General features: G+C 39.7%; 1 protein-coding gene across 2 annotated transcripts in view; it reads right to left on the bottom strand.

The window, feature by feature from the left end:
- The window catches only part of LOC124158818, a 347990-nt gene that overhangs the window by 85519 nt on the left and 242279 nt on the right, over positions 1-20192 (bottom strand). The gene's annotated exons all lie outside the window — the stretch shown is intronic.

Genomic DNA, 20192 nt, shown 5'->3' with positions numbered 1-20192 from the left:
GTGAATCATACGAACGCTACGTTCAAACTTGAAACGCGAATGTTGCACGAATGAAAATCTCTCGGATTCGCGCGCGAGTATGAAATTTGAAATATATAATTTCTTACCCGCGCACAAACCCGAGAGAAGTTTATTCATTTTATTCGTCGGGAAAATGCTACATCATGTCAACTTTGCACATCCAAAAATGTACTAGATACACTACGTGGGGGTAAATCGAAAAAGATTTGGAAGGCGGTGCATATATCATTCCGTAATGGTAAATTATTACGGCTTGTTTCCGTGTTAACGTGAATTTCTCGGTAGATATCGAAAACCGGAGTGAAATCATTGGGCAGCCAACGCGAGAGGATGCGGACGGTGGAAGAGACGAAGGAAAAAGGAAAAGAGAGGAACAGGATGGGAGAAGAAGAGTAGAAGGTGATGAAAGGGTAAGACCGGATCGCCGCAACTTAGTTTAGCCAATCCCCCATCGATTAGAGGCATGTGAATGTGTCCACAGCGGCACCGCGACGGGACCGCGGGCAGTCTTACATGGGTGAAGACAAAAAGAGAGGCAGCAGCAGCAACGCGTATAAAGAGACTCCTTAATACTCCCCCTTAGTACGTGAAGGGACTGCGAGCCGATATCTCCATCGTTTTTTACCTCGTCCACGCTCGTGACGGGCTCTCGGACGAACTGAAGGCAACCAGGACGACGAGGAAAAAAGAAAGACAGCAAAGAATGAGAAGATATGTGTAAGAAGGAGCCGCCCAGAGCTGCATAAATGCGTATCCTGCATGAAGTTATTTGATTACGAATACCGAAAGGTTTATGAAATCAATGAATTTATCCGTTATATAATTCCTGGGGGGACATATATAAAAAAGATTACGAATTTAGCCATGTATATCAGATTTAAATTAATAAATTAGCCAAGTGATAATAAAAATGTATCATTGTCATTAATTAAAATTTAATATACCAATGTATATATTTGTCTTCTATATTTCACAAGCATATAAAACTTACTCCAGGTATATACTGGCAAAACCTGGCAGACGATGTACTGTCAGTGTTATAAAAATTTCTTACTAGATTTGAATACATGGAGACACAGAAAAATGAGACACAATATTTTTGCTGGACGGTTCAGTGATATGCATAAAATACCTTGCCCTGCCATACCTTCGCCATAGGTACATAAAATTGTATATTAAAAAAAACACTAATCGGAATTGTTATCCATTGAAATTTCCAGCACTTAACGCAGTGCGAATAGATAATAATTGCATTTCAAACGCACTGGCCAATCACTAATAACTGTCTTTATTTATTTACATACTCACTGCTTGTCATTGAAATTATACTCCTGCGTAATAGGATAGAGGTTTCTCATTGCTTCCGATATCCGAAAAATACTGAAAACTGAATCGCAACCAATTTTTCACCTGTGCCTCTTGGCGTGAAAGAGATCTACATCTACATAATACCCTGCGAGCCACCTCTAGGGTGTTTGGCAGGGGGTGATCAATCACCAGCATGCAGCATGCATTTGGACTTCCATATGCACACCACATCGTCTAAAAAACGTCCCGTATAATAACAAACTATACTACTATATGCTGTTAGAAATAATAATTGAATTAAGAAACATGCATTAAGTTTTACATAGGTTAGTAGGTTACACTACAAGTCATGCAATCTATTTACGCGTTCTATTGCTGCCGTTATAATCTCTTATTGATCGTGGAAAAAATGACATTCGGAATCTGTCTGTTCTACAATCTATCTCTCTTATTTTATTTATATGGTCTGATCTTCCGTAGTATGTTGGCGTCCGTAAGATATGGTTAACTTCGTCAGAAAAGACACTGCTCTTGAATTTATCTAAAAGATTTAGTCTATTTTTCAATCTACGGTCCGACAGAGATTCCCATCCGAGTTTATCTAAGTGCAGTGCAATAGCGGTGAAAAGCTCGCCTGGAGTTCATGGCGTCATAAAGTTATCTGAAAAAGCCGACAATTTTTCGCATGAATAACTCCAGAAGTAGGTGACGGATCGAGAAGGCCCCTATGAAAAAATTGTATAAAACTGTTTCAAATTTTTATACACTCTTATACATTGCCATGGCAATGTATAAAAATTTGAAACAGTTTTATACAATTTTTTCACAGGGGGGGGGAAAAATACGAGTCTCTTTATTTTTCAATCTCTTTCGCAGTCGGTAATTTGAGAAAAGAGGGAACGAGCCCATTACGGGAAACATTCTGCTATTTTTAGCAATCATCTTACTTAATTTGGATATTTGCATTTTTAAGTGCCCTAAAATTACGTTAAGTGTCATGCGGATGCGTTCCAGCCATTCACCGCTCTACACGACGCGATTTTGACTGCGCCTTCGTACACACGTCAAATTTTGCAATTGCGTGTCCCGTGAAAAACGGTGTTTAAGGGAACCATTTCGAAGTGCAGGTTAGCTTGTACATCAAGATGCGCAATGACGTGCATCGTGTGAAACGAGCTTCATAGAAGGAGTCCTCTCTAAGGAAGCTACAGCTTTGACATGCTCGACGACATAGCTCGTCCCTTAAAGAAAAAATGCTCTATAGGGAGCACATGGAGCGACCGCGTAAACTGAGACGGAGGAGTTGATGGCCTGGTGTAATAAAAGGACACAATAGTGCAGGGAGAGGGATAAGATAAGACGTTACCATAAAAAGAAGTGGAAGAGGTGTGAGGAAAGGAAGCTCGCGGTCAAGATGGCCACCCCGCAGGAAGATACGATAAGGCAATGAAGCTACCTTTATCTGGACAAACAGTGCGAGCTGAGGAATGAGGGCACAGGAAAAACTTCAGCCGTAAGCGTAGCCCTGTGAGTACGACGAATGATCAAAGCGGTGAAAGGGAAAGGTAAGATGTAGCAGGATAGAAACTAGAGTATCGCTGATGACGCAAAGATAGATAAGGGGTGACTCTAAACAACTGGTAATCTTGGCTAAAGATTTCTAAGCATGCTAAGCAGACACATATTTTCCATAGTTCCATTGATTTTTCAACGGCAGAGATTGAATTGAATGCCTAATCTGGTTTTTACCCGGAAGGTCTCTGGTGGAAATGTAGCGTGTATATCTGGATATAAATGCGGAAGCTTTTATCCAAATATCCATGCTTGGGGAGGACTTAACTTCTGAAATGCCAATCCTCGTGACGTACTACAATAAATTATATACTCAAGGCATCTCCAAGGCGTTTCAAATAGACCCTTATTTATCTACCACTTCACGTTCCTTTAATTTTCTATTTCTTGCGCTACCCTTTTCCATGTACTTTATATTAGATATCTAGCATGTGACGAAAAAAATTCTTATTAATGATAGAGTCCTAATCATTTTTCGTGTGTCATCTATCAACAAAGGATGATAAACTATACATCACCTATTGTCATTACTTCGGATTTCTAGCCGATTTTTATAAGTCGCAATACACCTATAACGGTCTATTAGAGATAACCTCGAAGTAAGCGTTGCCATAGCAATTAAAAATGCGTTAAACTGCAATGTCTCTTGAGTTTACCTTGAGTGGTAGTATGTAATAAATTGCACACTGAAAAAATAATTCACGGGACCGCGCTTTCACAAATGGACTCTGCAAAACAAGTATTTCAATCGTAAGAAATATTTGCTGGACGATAATGTAAAGCAGTTTAGGAATTAAATTATAGGTAAGATCAACAAACCGTAAATAGTTCCGTGTAATTTTTCCTTTGAAATTCTATCGGCGGAATGAAATTTGGATAGGCCGAGTGTCTAGCGGGAGACCAAAGGATATCTACGATAAAAGCTGCACTTGGAATTTTCCATATCATTTTCCGTAGAAACTGACCAACACCAAGGTAGGAAATCATCCGGAAGTGATAAGAGAAGAAGAGCTAGAATTGAAGAACTAACGCAAGGATAACGTTAGTTACGCATGTAAGCAGAAGGAAACGCACGATAAGCGGTTGATATGAATTTATTTTCTGCTTGCACAAAGAGATTCCTGGAAGGCGAAGCTGGAGTTAACCGCGGAAGAGTCTTGAATCAATTCCTTTTGGTCGGAGAAAACAATGTATTCCCAGTTCCTCTGAGCCTTTTACCTTGTCCATGATCCAAACATGGACATTGGACAGGTGAAAAAGTACACAAAACGATGACTCCAAGCCCTGTATAATCTACGGCTACGTAAGAGCATCCTAGTAAGCGCTATTTCATTAAAAAAGTCACATTTTCGTCACGCAAGAAACCTTCCATGTTTCTCTGATGAAGGAAAGGGAAAATGTAAATTCACCAACCCGGGAAATAAAAGAGATAGCCGTGTCCTCTTCGGTGTTTTCGATTCTGTTTCGTACAGATTAAAGTAACGGTCAGGACGGATTTTCTGAGGACCTCCAAAATGGAAATTCCATTGACTAAGGACCATTAGATTCCCTACAAAGACCCAATCTTAAAGGAAGGAAAGAATTTCAATTTCTCTCTTCCGCAGAGAATGCTGACCGCTATTGCTGGCCGAGTATTTTTTAAATCCTGCTTCCGATGCCACTTCATAAACATATACTCGCGAAATCGATAGAAAGGTAAGCTGTGCAGTTGAAGATTTTTTTAAACAAATGAGGGAAATCAAACACCTGCTTGGGAGTCTGTTTTTAGTGTGAGAGCAATTGATCACGAACCAAAACTCACGTTCGGATAGATTCTTAACACATTGTTCCAACTATCACATCCAGTACCTCGGGAAAAATTATTGAGAACTAATCTATGACGCTACAGCGCCTCTTAGACAATATTTTGCTATTTTATCGAAAATTGATATCCTCACCAACATACCCTTAGGTACCTGCCTAGTAATGTTAAGTTTTATATCAATGGTAGTATTTGCCTGAAAACTTCAAGGTCGATTCGTCCAGTCCAAAACATCAAATTAGGCGTTATTCATAGTTTAATAATCTATGGATAAGTTCATTCGCACCCTTTATACTCCGATTAACTTCCACGATATCTAGCCTTAATCTATTGAATTAAATCCGCAATATTCACTGTAGTCCATTATTTTACACTATAATTAAAGGATGAATTCCACTAGTGATGCCACCACCTGAAGCTCGGGATCACCAAGAATCGATCAAGTTCGCTGTCATATTTCACGTAGAACCACATCCATATCCTCTAACTTGTCTTCTAAGACTTCCGGCCCCATCGATCTCCTCCGACGCCATCGATAATGCCATTCGACCGCCAGCACGTGCAAATTCAATCGTAACCAACGATCCAACAACACGATGACGCAATAGTAAACCACTTCCTGCTAGAGGCGTTTCTCGATCTTCATTCCCACGAACCTGAAAATCGAAGCGCAGCATGAAAAAAAATATACAATTCACGAATATTAGCCACCGACACCTGCGATTTACAACCCTTAAATATATCTCCACGGACTATAAAAGGGAAAAAAAATCCAACGAGAATTTTTAATAGCATTTGTTTTTGTCCGCTACGCTTCGTTGAATACCACGAGAAAAGGCTTTTATGGCAGAGCGAAGCGGAGGAAAGAAGAGAGATTGAGGATTCTTCCCTAAACAAAAACCAAGTGTCGGGCGCACCTGATTTGAGCGGTTAAGAAAATTCTTCATGCAGGCCGGTTAGTTTCTGACGAGATAACCAACAAATGGGGTTATCGAGCCTTATCATCATCACTATTATAGACCAACAATCCTAAGATTGGTTTGACGCAGCTCTCCACTCAATTCTCCTATCCGCCAATCTTTTTCACCAACGCATTTCTTCTCTTTCATATCCTTCTTTACCTGTATATATTTTGTCCGAGGTCTACCTAATCCGTTCTTGCCATTTACTTTCCCTTTATGATTGCCTTCTTTTAGCCATCATGTCTCAAGATACGACCTATATAAGGTTGTTTTATCTTCTTATCAAGCTTTTCATGACAATCCTCTTCTCTTCTACTCCCTCCTCTCGAATTTTGAACTTATTGAACTTTGAACTCTTATTTTGAACTGTCGACATACAAGTGTATTGAAACAAGATTTTGAGGTTATTTGGAGTTATCCACATGATAGGGATTCACAATAGTTCACAAATTGTACATTATTACAAAAAGTTGCCAAAGAATTCCCAGACTTGCGAATTAAGGTCCAACAAACCAACTTACTTAGCCTCCTTAACTGAGATGGAAGCAGCACAACGGCATATATCAACGAGTAGCATGAGTTAAAAAAGGCAGTCATAATAAAAAGGTCACTAATCTGCTCCAATATCATTAGAATAATGGCGTGTGACAGTCTGTGATGACAATTATGTTGGCCTTAGCAACATACGGATCAGAAACATGACCCATTGGAAAAAACAGAACATAAAAGACTTGAAGCCATGAAGAAGATCTGGTGTTGGTGGCTGGTGATGGAGATCAAATAGACAGACAGAGGGAGATATGGGGACTGTAGTATCCCAATCGTATACACTTACAAGTACTATAAAGTATACAACTTGTATCGCCCCAGTCCAAGAGATCTCTGCTAAACATTCTAATCGACGCACTGGTTACCATATAGAACCCAACTATGGATCAGGATTACGCCGAAGTGCATCCACTACCGCCAAGATGCGAACCAAGGATGCAGCACGGAAAAGCAGTCATGTGGACACAACGCCATACCAACCAACAGCATCCTCCCTTCCCGCTATAAGCCAGTGGATGGCATAAAGTATCCCCGTTCCGAGAAAGGATCCCTTTAAGGAAATGATTTGCATTCTGCTACGAGAAAAGGAGCGAACGCGAAAAGGAAATCGTCTTTGTGATTTTTTTTGTTTCCCACGGATGGCTTCGGTAACGTTCACTTTCTTCGTTGGTGGAGTATTGGTAAAGGGGAAAGGAGAGGACGCGTCTGTTCCCTTTAATGCTAATGGGGAGAACAATGGAAACTTCCTCCTCTTTTAGCGACTCCACCCCCTTCCCTCCTTGCCGTAACCAGGTTCGCTTCTTCTTTCAACCCTGTTCCCTCTTGCATTCCCAGCAAAGAAAAGGGAAATCGTATTTCTTCCGCGGAATACGATGATTGGGTCTAGGCAAAGGTTAACGCGCGCATCTCCCCGCTTGGGCGGAAAAAGTTCCGAAGTTGGACTAAAGGGCACGTAGCGGTCGACGAGTACGTAGCGACACAGCGGTGGGAAAATGCTGAACTAAGTGGAGAGACTCCATCCGCGCGGTAAACTGGTACCGGATTCAACTTTTAGCTTCAATGCCACCACACAAATTATGGATCTTACGAAGAAATTTCAGTTTTATCGCATTGAATGACAATTAAAAACAATCAACTCATATGTATTCCTAAAAATACAATTTGAGCAAAATTAACGCTAGTAGTAAAACATATGCCTAAAAGCCTTTTCACATGGTTTGATCACAGGGTAAGAATTGGGAGCACGTATCATTCGTTTTTTTCGACATTGCTATGGCCGAAAAAGAAAAGAATTAGCATTGGTTAAAGTATTCTTTCATTCGCTAAAAGACACAGAATGTGATCGTGGAGTTAGAATCAGAATGCTATAGTAATTAAAGCGTTCAATAAAACAATCGATGACTCTCAACAACTACTGTTTCATGATAATATCACCGCGTGTGTATATTGAGCATGAGTACAAACCGATCGTTTATGCTAGAGGGCCAGGGGAAATAATGAGGGATCATCAGGATAATGTAGCGGATAGTGTGTAACCATCCCATGGGCTCCAAATCGAATCTCGATAGAGGTGATATTGACAACCTTTCGCTACTTTCTATAAATTCGCAGGTTATTAATCGATTTGAAATCAAGTAAAATAATTTACACACTTTTCCATGTAAATAAATCACAGCATACCTTCAGTTAAAGTTAGCACAATCATAGGGCTTTGTGAGCGCCTAATGATCAAGGCTGCAACAAGAGTATAGAATGCGAGTATACATTTGTAGCGAAAATAAATGGCGCGCGCCTTATTATATCCTTGGTTTGCGTCCTCATGAAGGTCGAAGAAAATTTCCTTTCTAACATCACCGACACCTGAGGTAGCGGTGATAGAAAAAATAGAGGGAATAAGGGGAATCCGATGAAAAAAACCGCTCTACAAATACCAAAAATGCCACTTTCGCAGTATTTTCCTGCAAAACCGTTCCGTTGATTCTGCTTTTTTTATTTGTCCTCCAGATTCCCCGGAGTGGCGCTGAAAGCGACCATTCTGGTTTTCCCCCGCGAAGGGAGGAAAGGACGACATACATTTCTCGAGCATTCTTTTTTCCTCTCTGTTTTCTTGCTTCCACCTCGTAGTGATCTCGTCATCCCTCTAGATCCAGGGATAAAACGTAACTCCGCGAGGAGAAAGAAAGTAACTGAGTATAATTGCATGCCTGAGTTACCAGTAATGGTAAAATTGAAGGCAGTTTTTACGAGCAACCATCAATTTTTCAAAAGTAAATTATTACTTAATCTGAACTAAATATTTTCCATTGCATCCTTTACGATATTTTACCTACGCGTTTTGGCCGAAAGCCTCGTGATCACGGATCACCAAAAACCTACGGCAAGTTTATAATATATTTAATCGTAATTGAGAAAAAATATATTTTACAAGTTACTCGATGATTATTTTTAAAGTAACTGAAAGAAAAAGATTCTAACGTAAAATTTACAATTTTTCACTTAAACATTAATCAGTTACATTCTTATAAAAGTAACTTTTAACGTTATCTTGTCAATTTTTACCGATATGAAATTTAATTTTAATAAGTTAATATTTTTCATAACTTTCCCAATCCTGATGAAAATGACATACACTTCGTATTTCTCGGACCATCCTTCCTGACCAGCCTTTGACTCCGTTCGTGCCCGCTATTTTGATTTCTCCTCCACTTTTCCATCTCGGACATGCGACTGAGTCCACTCCCAGGAGACCTCGGCCGTCACACCGAGTGACCGATCTCCTCGGGCCCTCGCTCTAATGGCGCTGGAGTCGACGCGGTTGCATCACCATCGCCGAGTGCCGATGGTCGCCTTGAATCGATGGACCAAAGAGCGTGAATGACTGCAACCCGGCATCTCAAGGAAGGAGACTTATTCGAGAGGCGATTCATGGCACTCTCGATTTGGCACGGCGATCACCGGCTGCTGATGAAGGCGATTGTCAAACTATCGAATTAAATGAAACAGTGCTAACGCCGGCAATTCATGACGGCGCAGTTCGTAACTAGTAATGGAAGAACCTCTAAGGGTAGCGCATTACTCACGCTCAATTTGTCTTATTCCATAAGGCATTGCTACCTAAATGCTTACGTTTATCTTCATAAAAAATAGAGTTAATAAAAAAATACCATTTACTACCTCTGTCAAAAATTGTAGCATTTTCCAAAAAAGATTATTATTTATAAAAAACATTAAAATTTTGATTTATCTCCATGTACTGAAACTTTTGATATGATATCATGATATTTAAACCAGTAATAGCAGCGAAAATAAGACAAAAATACGACCGGTGGTTGAGAAATACTCGTCACCTAAAATTCAACGACGATAGGTAAATCAATAACTTTTACAGATATGTTATGGCTTCTTTAGGTTTAATTTTTTGATACTCTAGGCTTTGAAAGAAGCTGCTCAGGGATAGAGACGATAAAATAACAAATTATACAGTTCGTAATTAGTAAGGAAAAAAAACTTTAAAGGGGACGTATCAGTCCCGCTCAACAGGTCCTCCGATTTCATGTAGGAATATTCAGAGTAAATAGAGTGCTTAGCGTTTTACATTTAATACAACTATAAAATTTTTGAAAATGTCACTATTTAATTATTCTATGAAACTAATCTGCTTGAATCCTAAAACTGGGCAGTTACCCAGCACTCGTTGCCAAGCATGTGTGTGAATGTGAAGAATCATGGCATATAAAGACTTGAAATTTCGACGTACGTAATTCATTCTTCTTTTTCCAACAATATCTGTCTCGATTTACAAGGCACTCCAAATACTTTATTTTCAGCATTAAAATTTGCACAAGAGGTTAGAGGAAATGGATTCTTTATTCAGCGCAATTACAATGCATAAACAATGGCTAATAGAATAAAAATGGAGTTATTGAAAAGGATAGCATAAACTCTGTTTAACCATTCACAAGGATGGTCCATTTTTAGTTTCGAAATCCATATTTTTCCGTAGTAAGAGATGTTCTAAGGATGGAAAATCAATATAAAATGGCGTTTAAAATTGTAAATGTGAAACATTTGATCAAAACCCGCACTTATTCCATATCGAGGCCGAGAGTTTCTACGGAAAATTACATCCATTGTTAGACTTTGCATTTTAACATCAGCAAGGACGCGAGCACTCTAAAAATAATTTACGCTTGGGCCGAGCCATGATTTTTCATAAAACAATGAAACCCATAAAGACAATGAAATTCAGTCCTATCGGACCATAAAATTATTAAATGCTTGTGCGAGTATGAAAAGTGAATAAAAAGTTCTTTATAAAAATTACAAAGCAACGTCAAAACTCCATTATCTCTTTCGGTAGTCACACGACATGGCTCGGTGATTCTTCGCAAGGGCATATCGCTTAATCCGACTGAGAACCGAGGAAAGCACCAACCGCCACACATGTACTCGATAAGTTCTCTAAAATTGAAATATCGTCAAGTTCGAAGCGGTATCCGCGGTGCATAACGTGCTGGGGACAAGGCTCACTGAAGCGGCAAGGAGATTAATTTTGAGGAAAGAAAAGTAGTTTCGTCGCAATCAGCGAATGACAGAGCGGATTTGCAGGTTGGTATAGCGGAGGAGGCGTCCTTCGAAACGCCGCTATTTTCGTGTCGGCCTTGTCTTCTGCACGCCTCGCGGGCTGCTCGTGAGGCACGGGATCGAGGGAGTTGGGCCACGGCGAAGAGTCCTGAAAACGAAGCAGGAGACGACGCCCAGTTTCGCATGCTGCCGACCAAGGGGACTGCATAGAGGAGGCCCAATTCTATCCCATGGACCGACGGTTTATGATGCCACTTCGGTCGCATTTTAATCGGTTTTCAAATATGTCCGCGGCGCGGCGATGAGTGCAATGCGATCCACTTTTTTATCCAATATTTTGCAGTAAGTTTCTAATTGCGAGGAATATCATTGAAAAGTTATGAATTTGATAGATCGCATATTAATGTATATAAATACGGTTAAAACCGCTAATTATATCTTATTTCCCCGAGAAACTCGGATCAATTTGTCCGTCAGCAACGCGAGATGCGACTTTTGTGAACTCGTTAAAATGCGCGGTGGATGACAACACATTTAGAGACACACTTAAGGATCCTCTTTTATAATATTCGTGCTGCCGACCAAGAATATTACAAAAGAGAATTCACCAGTCGGCCATTGAATGTGCTGTCACACACCGCGCATTTAAATGGGTTTACTAAAGTCGCCAATCGTGATTTCGACGGTATAGCGATACGAATTTCTCGGGGCCGTAAAATAAGTTAGGGCTGGTAGATTAAAAAAATAAACCTTTTCATTTTCTACACGCTATTTATTATAAACTCTACTGGTTTATGCTTTTCCAGATCATTATCAAGAGCTCTCAAAACTTTTTCTTACGATATCTATCTCGATTTAAAAGCACTCCTAATACTTTATTTCTAGTATTAAAATTTGATGTTGTTATGGCAGTTCAAAAAAGTATTACTCGTGATGATAAAATTGATGGAATTAATAACTTTTCAATGATATTCCACGAGAGAAGAAATAATCTTTTTCAAAGATTTGGTTTAAATAGATTGTTATGCGCAATCACCACGCTGCGGATATTTTTGAAAACCGGTTAAAAGCGAGTGGAAGTATTAATCAAGCTTGTTCAGGACGAAATAGGGCCTCTCTTACGGATTTTCCTTGCTACCAATAGCGGAACCTCTCTAAGATGGAGCTCAGATGCCCAGATATAATTGGGTCATTGTATTTTTGAGCAAAGGAAAATTTTCTGAAAACAATTGGTGACGAACTTTTTTGCCGAGGAAAGTGATTGTAAATATCCTTTTTTGTATCCACAAACTTAAAATTTACCATTAAAAATATATTTTCCTGTATAAATCTTACCGCCGAATACATAGCCTGGTTGCAACTACATAATTAATGATAATTTTGCATCGTGAGTTTCTTTTGCACAGTCATCTTTCCTGGAACACTATGTAATACGTGTAAGATATTGCCGTGTGTACTTTTCCCTAATGAGGATCGTGCCAAAACAAATTTCCTTTAAAAAATTAACTTCGTATTATTCCTTTTACGTTAGAAATTATTTCTATTATCATGCCATTCTTTTCATAACAAAATGCCAGAGATTAGGCTTGTGATTGTGAAAATTTCACGATGACGATTTTCAAAATTACTTATGAAGTTAGATATCCTTGCTTGCGACCACTTTTTATCTAAAAAGTGAAATAAATGATTAAATATGTTGCTAGAAAACGAAATAAAACTCCACGGCTATTCAAGCACCTAAAAAAAATTCACCTCAAGTTGCTGTCCAGGTTATGGGAATGTTGAAATAAAATAATTTCTCATCTATTAGCGCGCCAGTTGGCGTTACAACTTTCAACGTAATGATCCATGAAATTTCACAAATAAATCCTCTCGGTAAAGTAGGAGTGGGAGAAGTTCTTGGGTGGCTTATGCAACTAGGAGTTAGTAACTTTTAAAAACTCTCAACGCTCCACGTGAGACGCTTCCATAAGAGCAATGAAGGCCAAGGTTAAGCGTGGAAGCAAATTGCTCTCGAATTCCACGGAAGATGTTGCGAGACATTCCGAATAACGCGAGGGAGGACAAGGTGGAGAATTAACTTCCTGAGCTTGAGCGTGTGCGGGGGGATACGGCGCGTGGTTTCCGTGCTTCCTCAAATTAGGTTCGGAAAATGCACGGTGAGAAATGGGTCATTCTCCTAATGAAAGACCTCCGCCACACCAACCCACTTGCTCACTCGTATTTACGGACGACCACGTGAGCATCTTTTAGCCCACACTCATTTCCCTCGCTAAAGCCGTGTCCCAACTCGTTAGCCATTAGGGAGCATGGATTTAGGTGTCCAGATTTTGGGGTAGCCAAACAAAAGGTAGCACACATTCGGACATCCTAACGAAGGTATTACCAGCTGCTGAGCACAAAGACGACGTAAAACAAAAGAAATGTGGAATAATTTGAATGAATGAAGAACGAAACCTTTCACACTCCACATTGTATGCAATATTCATGTTTTTAACGTTCTCGCGCAATGGCTTGTTTTGTGCAAGTGATTTACGAGTTTTGGATGTCGGAGAATAGCATAGACTTTTTCCAACGATTGAATATAAATCAAAGGTAAACATATTACATCTTATACCAAAGTTTAAAATTTGAGATACATTATAATGTTGAAAACGGTTTACTCTTTATACCTGAAAATTTCAAGATAATACAGTAAATTTTAAACACGTAATTCGGAAAAAAATCATTCAGCGAAGTTATTAGTCCTCTTAACCAGTCTAAACGTTATACATAGTTTTTCCAAATTGAACTCAATATAGTCATCACTCATAGGCTTTTAATAGACCATAGATGGTCTTTACAAGCACTATTTTCCTGCTTCTCTTTTTAAATTATGTAATCAATGAATTATATCCACCACTTAAATGTTTATTTCAAACGAAATTCCACATTGATATACGATCTCCTCTAAATTAAAGAGGGTATCCTTTTCCTTATTTAAAATAAAATATTTTATTTCTAACCCTGAGTGTTCCTACTCATGCAACCCGCATGTTTAAAATTCGCAGTTAAATGTGAGGGGCTCATCCCATATGGATAGCGATTACTGCGGAAATCATAATTTCTAGTGACCTAATGAATTTTAGCGCGTAACTAAGTAAACACCAAAGGGTAAATATCAACGTACCCTGAATAATAAATATCCGGTAATCGCAGAGTACTTAAAGGTCGCGCTCAACCTGATTTACAGTCTCAGTGTCCTTTTTGTAACTTCTTTTCCTACTATTGTCGACATCAGCATTTAGCAAAATTCATAAAACAAGTAAAGAAAAGGGAATCGAATAAACTTGGACAAAACAATTAAACAAGGCACTATAGGAGCTATTAAGTCACAATTGCAACTAATAGATATTTATTTTACATTCATCGTCCCAGAATTTATTGCTTCAGGCACAGATGAAGAAACAACTCAAGCACCTCATCACAGACACACATCTTAATGTGACATACTGAAGTTTTCAATTCTGCAGTTTAACCGACACAATACTGAAGAATATAATTGGCGGCTGCTAAAACAGGCTCATTGTAACGTCGAAGCTTCTCATAGCTAATAACCCTTCAGCTCGCAGTTCGTAAAATATTGCAGCTTCAATAATTTTCAGCTCGCTTTGCATCTCCCGAAAACAGAGATAAGCATACAGTACAGAAACGCCTCATTACAACTAGTGGAGGAATTAGGGACCTTAATTCCGCGGGCAGAACAATTAATTCGCCCTCTCGTACGGAACAAAATGGCCACTAGATAAGGAATACCTAAGCAAGTAGATTAAAATTCCAATTAGACCCTATAGTCTTAGTCTTACCGAAGCCGAACGAGTGTGCATGGCGGTTACCTTAATTTACCGGGATATTTGCGCACGCTTTTAACTGTACTTGCTTACGGTGGTCACTGAACCTCCTCCCTTCCATGGGTGGATAGAATTACACCCCCCGTCCCCATTCACACATCCTCCAAAGCATTCCCACGCTTCTTCCGCTTTAAGAGCGCCGCTCGGGAGATCTTTTGCCCGCGATTATCGTTATCCCGGGAGCAGAAGGTTCGCTCCTTCCACGAAGAAGGCGAGTAGGGCTCGTTACCTTCTTCTTCTTCCGCAGGCCGATCTCCGAGTGGGGCGACATGGGAGAGCTCCGTAAGAGGAAACGGCAGCGTGTGGGGGAGGAACAAGAGCTTCCCGTAACCCTTGGCGTGGCTGTCTGCATTATATCATTTCTTTTCTCTTCTTCTCTCGTGAATAAAACACCGCAATGTATTCACTATTTTATAATGTCGCACAGTTGGCTGAAATCGTAAAAAGCTGGCCAGAATTCATATTGCTTATGTTTGCCACTCTATAAATAAAAAATGTTTACATTATCAGGCTTCACGAGTGCTAAATCAAAATTCAGGAACAAAATCAAAACCAAAAAGACATGCTGTACATTGCAAGAAATTAAAATTTACTATCTTCTAATAAAATTAATGGGTATTTGCTTACTTCAATGTAAAATTTTTAATTGAAGATATACCTTCAGACTTAAAAAACATTAAAAAAATACATTGCTTAACGAGCTTGCTTGTGATGTGGAGGATTGCATTGATAAATTGAATGAAGCGAATGCCTAGGAAAGAATTCAATTAAGCCTACACTATACCGCATGAGCAAGTCGTATGTTACATTCTACTGGCAAAGGCTATCTGCAACACGACCTAAGCCATTCAGTGAGAAAGAAAATTTAGAACTGCATTGTAAATGAAAAATCGCATTGAATTTTATTACGCATAAAAATTGCCTTGATAAAAATTGAGCGCTTTAAATTAATTTTTGAACGGAAAAACCTCAATCAGTCAAAAAATAACCTAAAAAACAAATAAAAAAGAAATAAATGAATGGCTACTAATCCGCATTGCTTGAAGAAAAAAATCAGATCAAATTGTCTAATAAGGGCCACAAAATTTGCATTTCCTTTCATTCTATACTAGTTACATTACTGATTTCGTTCTCCAGTTTTTACATACACAAAATGGCCTTCCTCATTCAATTAGTGGTTTATCCTTTTGATATGCTGTCTGTACCTTAATGCCACGATCCCATAAACAGTATTTCAGGCACAGGTGTGCCGACTTACAAAAAATATTGGGGGGGCCCAAACCGGGGACCTTGCCCCGGTAAATTTTATAAGTAGTAAATTATAAGTTTTTAAGCATTTTAGAAGAGTAATATGATCAACATTAGAACTCTGATCACTCGAATCTCGATATCTGGACACTCTGGGGAAAATCGACAAGCCTTACACATTTTTTCCTCACATCTGTAACGAATTTTTGGGGGGGCTCGGGCCCCCTCAGGCCCCATGGAGTCGGCGCCACTGTTCAGGCAGTATGAATGACTTCAGCATTTTTGAAGCAAACTCGAAAAATTTGGCAACCAATCCTGAGCGAAAGTGATTGCCATTGTTTTCTCCTTGAAATGCCTCCTGTTTTAATGAAGATGGTATCTGTAGGTTTAATTTATAACTTTGTGGTCACAGGCTTCGTTTCCTACCCCCTGCACTATCATCGTTCCCAATCGCATTCCCAAGTAGCCGTTTTGACAAGAGCATAAACTCCCATGATATATACTCGGGGTTCTCGATCCTATTCTCATAGTAAACACCGTATGTCATCGACGAGAACGGTAAGGCGAGCGGCCAAATGGGGAAACCGAAGGTATTAATTGCACGCAGGATGCCAACTTTCCCTAAGTTTTGCCATTAATTCTCGCTCCTATGACTTCCTCCGCGTCTCGAACTGCGACGGACGTGCAATACGCCGGTCTCCAATACGCGGAAATAGCTCTATTTAATCCTAGTCGTACAAGCCTCTTTAAGTCCTTAAAGTAAGTAAGTCACGAGCTAGACAGCTGCAGAGAAATCGCCTTCGTCTATGCTTTACATCGCGCGGGTTACTGCTCCCTACTCGTTAGAATCTTAGGAGGTCCGTGTCATGGATGATTTGATGGTTTGATGAATGGGAAACGTATGGAAGAAAACGTGAGCTCGGTCGGGCATACTTTTGCCTTGTTAAGATGCCCTAACATGATCCGTATCGCATCACTGGTGTGTGGTCTATCCTCGCATTTGCGCCTGTTCGAAGCCAATGGGGTGTGGTGATGCGAGGAAAAGTGTGTTTATTCGTGTTTGGGACCCCATCAATTTTCTCCTGAGCATCGTCTATGCAGACATGCATCTATGCGAGAAAAATCTGTAAAACATTATGGGTAGCCATTGAAGTTTGACCCTCTTTAAAGGCAATTTCACGCGTTTAATTGACGACTTCCCATGTTATTCAGTTGCATTGATTGATTCAGAGGAAGATTTCATTTCATATCTTGACTTTCGCATTCATTTGCCGTTGAACATATTTCATATTCCAGAACACATTCCCCGCGGTATTCTTATATCTCGATACGCCTTGTTAAAGTAAGTAATTTTTTCGTACGTAGGAACGTTCCGCCTGGATAGTATGCCCCGATGATGTACTTGAATATAATAAGGTGGTATACCTGGAATGGAATTCGACTATAGAGTATGTCTTGGTAACATTAACCTGGATATCAAAGTAAAGAAATATTTTAGCATTTTCGCAAATTATTATTAAAAGTTATCAACGAGTAACTCGTCGCGGAAAATGACAAAGTACGACTGGCTTTGACGGAGAGATACGTCCCTTTAAGAGATTACAGTGTTAGCAAAGAAAACAATTATAAAACATCGCTCTTTTTATTCCCAATCAGAAGATAAAATATAACGAAATCGGACAGTTCACGCGCGAGAAACATCTGAAAGTGAAGATGGTGAAGGGCAGAAGGCAGTTAATCGCGTCCCAAAATATTGGCGACCGTCACTCGTTTCCGCCAAAGCGGAAGAATGAACACAGACGCCGGTCACGGTTCGTCGCGCCATCACAACTCAGTGAGTGACTAAAGGTGACTGACCGTGGCACAAAAACACGGAAATAAAGGGTTCAAAGCTAGCGATCCCTCTCGCCACGCTGCCCACAGATCATAATGCAATGGAGCTGGCTCATCCCAAAAAAAAAAGCAGATTCATTGTAATACGTCATTGGTCGGCCAATAAAGCCGCTCAAAAGACTTCATCTGCGCGGAGAAACTTCATTCTGGCGGGGCAGATACCAAAAAAATATTGCATTAGTAATCAACCATATGGCTAAAAACATTTAAATATATCTGCTTTTTGTGATTTAATGCCTTTTTTGGAGTGGACCCATCAATCCCGCTCAATCAGTACTTTTTAGCGATTGTTACTAGTGAACTACTTTGTACCTTGAAGATGATGTAGCACAGCGAAACCTAGGTCGGAAAAAGTTTTATAATTTTGGAAAATTGCAAGTATTTATTTCAATATGGAATAATTCCACTCCATCACGCTTGGATCTTCGGATTATATTCTTTTTAGCGACGCATAACGTCATAAAAATTGGTGATATCACCTCGAACTTAGCATGGTACGAAGAGTAAACCTTTTTCAACATTTGATTGTATCTCAAAATTGAAAACCTCGCCTCAATTTCTTAGTACATGTAAAATCAATGTATTTATTGACAAAGACAAACATTTTTTAAAGTGTCCACTGTTCACCGTGAAAATTTCAAGATGATAACGTTAATTTTAATTGAGTTATACGCCACAAAAATTAACAAAATACGACCGGTCGAGAATTTAAGGCACTAATGTTATTTTTTATGACTGCTTGACTTAAGAATCCACAAAAATTAATGCTTTGAGATGTCAGAGAATCTATTCAGGCGGTATTCAAGCCAGCGACCTTCGCATCGATGATTGGTCGTTTAAAAAACATCCTCAACCTATCCTTCCTATCCTAATGCCAGCCGGCTGCTCAGAGCACATACATTAGGGAGTTTGAGGTGCAACAACCTTTCACAACCGCATGCGAAGTAAAGGTACTGCGGCCACTAATCATTGACCGGAGGAGTTTTTTGCCCAGCCACTTTACGAGTCATTCAAATGCATTAGTATAGTAGTAGCAGCTAGGCTCAAGGACTGAAGTGAAGATACGTTCTCTCGTGAGTAGGAGGGAAGGGTATTACTCATCCTCTCATACACCGAATAAACGCACTGAAATTCTCTGGCAACGTACCAGAAATACAAAAAGAGAAGCAGCTGTACCTATAATCAATACTTAGAGCCGATGGTATTGCAATAACATAGCTGTTATATTTTCTTTCAGGCTTATTGCAATATCCTTACCGCGAAAGGAGTGGACTAGCAGCCACACTATAGCAGGAATTGAAAATTCTTGCCGCACGATCCCATTTACTGCTAATGTAATCATGGTAATGAAATGTAGGTGCCAACGACCATACGTTGCCCCATTCTGTAATGTTTCAAAACTTGAGGGTGAAGAATTAAAGGTGATTTTGAATGAGGGAACCCTAAATATCCGAAGAAATATCTTTCAAAATGTTGAGACTTTTCGAAGTTTTGATGCCAAGGTCTGAGGTTTATCCAAGACAAGGCTGTATCAACATACTACCTCAAAAGGTGTAAGAATACCAGCCGTTAACCTAATATAGAATAAGAAAAAATTAAGGGCCTTTCCACTAGATCACGGAATATGACGTAGTTTAAGATAATGATCGCTCTGAAAGATAACTGCCCTTAATTGCTCAAGCGATCTTGTAGCTCAATCAAAGCAATTGCTAAATAGGGTAGTTTCCTTCATCAAAGAAAACGAAAGGCATTGATTGCGATTCGTTACCCACCACTAGTGTATTCATAATATACAAATTATTTGGTTTTAGAAACACCGGTTTAGACGAAAGGCAATGGTCCATTTTTATCCTTATTTGAAAAGGGCCAGATTGGCGCCCATGCGATGCCACCCCACGTGACGTCACAGGGACCTAGTTTCTATACGAGAAGATAGGAGTTATACATCGTCTGAGGTTACCAATGCATGAATGAGGCGCAGAGCTCAGGGAAAGATGTCTTAATAATCACTTATTAAAACTGGCTAAGGTCGGAAAGTTTTCTTCATTTGATAAGGTATTAATAATCCTTACTTAAGCCAAGCGCTACCAGCCAGCAGGGTACTCAGCTACCCGCTAGCAGCCTGCGTCGTATCAGCGCTAAGCCTCGCCTCAAGGTCACCTCACAGGGCGGCAGCGGGAACCAGAAATACGTCACACGGAGAGATTTCCCGGCATTCATACTTACGCGTCGCGTTTTCGCGCGCTTGAAAATTTTCACTTTTCGTTTAATCGCGAAAAATAGATATCGTCATTTAAAAATCTAAAAGCGTGAAATACGTACTCCAGGAGTAATAATCTTTCGATTTAGGCAATAAAAAAATAA

The sequence above is a fragment of the Ischnura elegans genome, chromosome 5 (genome assembly GCF_921293095.1).
Source record: "Ischnura elegans chromosome 5, ioIscEleg1.1, whole genome shotgun sequence".
Classification (NCBI taxonomy): domain Eukaryota; kingdom Metazoa; phylum Arthropoda; class Insecta; order Odonata; family Coenagrionidae; genus Ischnura; species Ischnura elegans.
Note: the sequence above shows the minus strand (reverse complement) of the source record. Positions and strands in the feature narration are given on the sequence as shown.